General features: G+C 34.9%; 1 pseudogene; it reads left to right on the forward strand.

The window, feature by feature from the left end:
- The first annotated feature begins 3,094 nt into the window (after positions 1-3,094).
- On the forward strand, positions 3,095-3,781 carry LOC138856911 (uncharacterized; annotated as a pseudogene).
- Positions 3,782-5,902: the final 2,121 nt, after the last annotated feature.

A 5,902-nucleotide genomic window follows, 5' to 3' on the forward strand; every position in this document is an offset into this window, starting at 1 on the left:
CGATACAAAATTTAACATTTTCAGCACAATGAAAAATATGATGTTTGTTCAATCAACCAAACAAAAAAAAATTAAGGCTCGTTCACAACAAATATACCCTATCAACACATTTGTATCTTAACGCTCACTTCATGCCGGTACACCTACTAAATAATGCTGGAGCCAGATCAGAAGAATACGCTGCATATGAAAGCTATTCAAAACCCAATTGATGCAAATTTGCAAATTGAAATGTGAAACGGTGAATCGGGGAATTATGAGTTTGCGTGGCACCCTCTTCGCACAGAAATATAATAATAACCATGAGTTCCCATATCGATTTCATTGACACTGTGTCTTAATAACCTTTGAAATCATGGAAGATCAGCAAAGTATTCATCAAACCGTAAATTATACACAAATATACTCTTCAGAGACTAACTGTTTCACTACATATCCATACATAGCTTAATGTTAGCTGCATAGTTTAAATGTTCCATTACAATAGAGCGATAAGCGCCCGTGAAACGTTCAATATATTGTGGATTATATTTGGATCACGATCCACATTGATTGATAGCTCGCGGGCGAATGAAAAACATTCAATAATTATCGCGCCAGTACTTCGTAAATCGTGTTAAAAAATTTTTTTTTAAAATATGGTTTTGCTTTATGATTTGTTCGGTTTTTTTTATAAAATTTCGAAAGAAAACTGAAGAAAAGTGTCTATAGTGTTGAAGCAAAAACTCAAAGAAAGAATTGAAGCAAAAAATGTTAGGAACCATTGTGAAGAACTCATCAGATTTTTCAGAAGGCTATATATACAAATAGGTAACAAATTTTTGATCAAAATCGCACGGTTTTGAATTTTTTTCCATTTTTTGTTCCGTCGTATCGCGAATTTACATATAAAACGTCGTAGATAGCGCGATCAATATCTAAACGTTCTCCATGATCCGTGAACTGGATTTCAAAATATTTAAATATTTTGTAATATGGATCGCGATCTATCAATATGACATGATACACGTTCGATAAATATCGCGATGCCGTATCGCGGTCAATATCCAAATGACATCGTCATGTAGTGAAGCGAAGCCTTCAGTGTCATAAATGGCTTCGAAGAAAGTGTTATAAAAATTCCAACAAAAGGTTTTTGCTCAGCCTGTTTGCTTTAAGGGATCATTTATCGGATTGAAAAATTTACTGCGGAACAGCTATTAACAGACACTTCTTCTTAACTCCCCAATAATAAAAGACTGAAAGTTAATTTGGATATCACTGTGTTCAATGTGCGTCGCGCATGTGTACTCCGTATTTGTTAGCAGTTAGCCACCGGAACCAGGCGTTTCTTATTCAAAAAAGAATACCGCACATCAGTTACATGATTGAACCAATTGCACCCAACAAAGAAGAGTGAATGATGATCGTGTAATTGTGGGTTTGGGAAGGGAGGCCACCAGGAGTGGCAAACGTACTGCAATCAAATTTAAAAAAATACACAGCACTCAATTTTGGAACTGCCGCCCAGCTTTCAACAAAAGGACACTTGAAAGTGCCTAAAGGCCACAGCTCCAAAGTAAGCTATGAATATTACCCCGAGATTGTCAGATAAGCAGATTTCGAAGCAGAGAATATGCGCAAAAATTACAAACTACAAGATCTTCATTAAAAATCCGCATTAATCATTTTGGGTGTGGCGCGAAAATAAAACGAAATACCAAAGAAGCTACGACCGCTGAATAAGGAGATGGCACAGCTTCGAGGACTGAATTATAAAAAGTTAAAGCGAAAATAAAAATAAACTCGTGACCTCTGAATCACATTATTCGCCGCAACGTCGTCGTGAAGCGATCGAAGTTGTTTCTTAAAACATACAAGAAATCGAATCACGAAATTTGTGATAATATGCAAACCCTTTCAAGGTCAACCACACACACAGCTAAGCGCAAGGTGAACAAAAGCTGCAGCAACATGCTAAATATGAGTAATACTGAATGGAGCAAGTTGCCCCGTATGCTGGAGTCAGCATTGAGACTTTTCATTTCGATAGCAGCCGTCGCAGCTGAAATACTTCACAAATAAGCCTAAAGCAAGAGAGCAAATAAATTTATTGTAAATAAAAACAAGTTGTATTTGTTGACAACACCAAGCGGATACACATTTTTAATCCGTTTGTTGTATTTGAGATTCACTTTTTTCCTCGCATGCAACACCTGTTAATACCAATATGGCAATATTGGTTGAAGAGCTGTTTGGTGTTTCGGGTGCTCAGTGCAGAAATGAACTGCTTGTAACTAAAATTAATTTGCTGGATACATATCTGATCCGTTTTCTTCGCTTAGTTTTCATGTTATATCTTGAAAGACCATATATTAATCTGAAAGTTTTTCGAGAGTCAAATCTAATTCGCAGGTCGATCTGTCTAACGCTTTTTATTGAGCTTATTCCTGGAGTTCTTGTTTGGGTTTTGTTAATATCATAGGTTTAAGTCGCTTAATACTGTTGTTCAGAATTTATTTATTTTATTGAAATGTGAATATCAATGAGGCAATACTTCTCTTAAAGTTGATCATTTTGACAGCTGTTACTTGACTCATACTCATTTCATTTTGAACAGACTTATGCTTCAAACAGTCATCGAAATTCGGCCCTTCCGTACTTACCGCCCATATTAAACAAAATTTGTCAAAAGTTATGCCCGTCTTGACAACATAGAAATCAGCTGTTTTCTTTCCTTTACATTTGACATTTCATACAATATCATTAATCTAGTCGACAGCAACACGAAAGTAGATAATATTGATGAAATTTTTTTAAGTTTGTGCGAATTGTACACATTGTATAAAATAATAAAAACAAAAAAAGCAGAGTAGGTGGTTATCAGCTAAAAACGTTTCTGGTGATCAGGAACAGCGAACCAGAATAATTTTTTTTGCATACAAGGATGCCGCCAGACGTATTTAACTTGCTTCTGAAGCAAGTAAGGAAATCATTACAGAAGCCGAAACAGCGGATTGATTCCAAGGAAAGGCTTTAGTAAATTAATATACATATGTATATACATAGATGTGCTTTTCTTATATTTGTTAACTATTTGACACAAAGCGTATCAATGCAGATTATTGCATGGAGTTATAAATTAGGGAAGACAACAGTGCGGGAAATCATATTATAGACGTGTGAGGTAATTTTGCGGTTGCTTTCCCCAGTTTATTTAAGTGACTCTCAGAAAAGGACATGGCTAAAGATTTTTAAATATGTGGAATATTCCGAATTGTGTTGGTGCAATTGATGGCGAGCACGTTGCTATTAAGTGCCCGGCCAATTCCAATTCGATTTTTTACAATTATAAAAAGTTCTATAGCATCGGTTTGATGGCTACATGTGATGCAAAATATACGTAAATATCAGTTAGTATTAGCAGTTATGGAAGTCAAAGTGACGGAGGTACAGTCTATAAAATTGTTTAATATACGACTATAATGAACTTCCATTAATATTCATATAGGCATTTTTCAACTTACTCCATTTGACCATGTGTTAATGGAAAACTCTCTAACCTATGCCATTGTCCAACGTGTCACCCGAACATTTTCCACTCTTTTTCGTTGGAAATGCTGTATTTCCATTACGAAGTAATTTAATTTGCCCTTATCCCGGATTAAATCTAACAAACACGAAGCGCACTTTTAACTATCAACTGTCACTCGCTAGCAGAGTCATAGAACATTTGTTTGGAATATTGACTGCTCGATGGAGAATTTTGAGAACGACGATTGAATGTAATTCCAACAAGTAAGGAAGGGCTAAGTTCGAATGTAACGGAACATTTTATACTATCGCAAAGCCAAATGGTATACTCGTTTTAGATTCCTTTGTGGATCTTGCAGCCTTGTTCTTGCTGACCGATATTTTCGGTAAAAAGTCAACTATAGGCACTGGGGTCTACATATTCAGTACCTAGGGGCTTGAACAGTTTAGAGAATTTTTGGTCACAAGGTGGCATACTTTAAACGCATTATTCATGCAAAGTTTTACGCCGATATAATCATTGTTGCTTGATTTGCATACTGGAAAGTGAAAACATCAGATGGAATTTAAAATGCTGTTAAATGGGGAATAGGCGTGGTTGTAATTCGATTTCGCCCATTTTGGTACTATAATATTGAAATATGAGAAGAATATTATGTACCGAATTTGGTTGAAATCGGTTAAGCAAATCCCAAGATATGGGTTTTGCACCTAAAAGTGTGGGGTTGCCGCGCCCACTGTCTAATTTTGAACGTGGTTCTTATAAAATCATCTCATACCATCCCAGAGATAAAAATTTAATGTCGCTGACTTGTTTAGTGCTTGATTAATCGCGCTTTTAGTAGTTTTTAACAGTACCGTTAAAAACATTTGTTCCCACTATGGCTTCAGTGGTATAGGAATATACATATTAAACCTATTAGGGGGCGGGACAACGCCCACTTTAAAAAAAAATGTTTAACTGCAGATGCTCCTCCTTAATGTGATCCTGTATACCTAATAAGAGTCTTGTATCTTGTTGTGAAGCTTAATTATGGCAATTCATTTGTTTTTGATTAATACAGTTTTGTGGGCGTGGCAGTGGTCCGATTACGCGCATCTGCAATACCAACCATCTTACGGTATGCAGACAGTCACCCGGATTTTAACTCGTCTCTTCATCCTGATCATTTATATATACATAACCCTATATTTAACTCGATTAGTTTTAGGTGATAAAAACAACCGTTAGGTGAACAAAACTATTATACTCTGTAGTAAAAGGTTGCGGGAGTATAAAAAGTAAGGAAGCGCTAAGTTCGGATGCAAACGAACATTTTATACTCTCGCATAGTCAAATTATGAGAAATCGTTCTTGTGCTTTTTGTATACGCTTATAATTTATTTTATATAGAATGAATTACAACTGTATTAAGGATTATGAAAATAAATCGTTTCTTGACATTGAATAACATTTTTTATTTATTTTATCGATATTATTATACATGTTTGGCTTAAAAATAATAAATATTAACAACTTTAAAAATATATTATTATATTAATTTGTATATAATATTTACAATATTAAACCTAAATTTTTATATAGATTCTTATACATATATTTAAATTATTTCTCTTTTCTCCTTATTAAAATTGTCTTAAAAACTAGTGTCAAAATTGCTATACCATTTCTTAATATATATTTGAAAAAAAAAAATGAAGAACTATTGCAATAAGTCTGAAAACTTTAGTTAGAAATAGGGACACAAATGCTGTCATGATAGCTGTGTACTGTCTCAAAAGTAATTGCATTAACACGCGAAGGATCCATGTTTGAAAATGCCCAATCAATTTGTGTACCGGCAGGTGAAGTTGAATATTCTATACCAAGCAGGGGTCTTATTTTCACCTAAATGTGGGCGGTGTCACGCCCATTGTCTAATTTCAAACACGGCAAAAGTCAGCTCATACGATCCATGTGTTAAAATTTAATGACTCTGGCGTGTTTAGTGCTTGATTTATCGCGCTTTTAGTAGTTTTTAACAGTACCATTATATGGAGAGTGTAGCACCGTTAGTATGGCGGGCTTGTCACCCGATTTCACCCATTTTCACACCATAGATAGAGGTGCTAAAAACATTTGTTCTCAGTGAATTTTGTTATTATAACTTTAGCAATTTAGAAGATATGCACATTAAATTTATTAGGGGCCCACTTTTTAAAAAAAATTTTAACCGGCTTAGTTAAGACAATTTAGTTGTTTTTGATTAATAACATTTTGTGGGCTTGGAAGTGATCCGATTACGCCCATCTGCAATACAAACCGTCTCACGGTACCAAGAAACATGTCTACAGAGTTTCATAAAGATATCTCAATTTTTACTCAAGTTACAGCTTGCACAGACGGACG

The sequence above is a fragment of the Bactrocera oleae genome, chromosome 2, assembly GCF_042242935.1.
Source record: "Bactrocera oleae isolate idBacOlea1 chromosome 2, idBacOlea1, whole genome shotgun sequence".
NCBI lineage: Eukaryota > Metazoa > Arthropoda > Insecta > Diptera > Tephritidae > Bactrocera > Bactrocera oleae.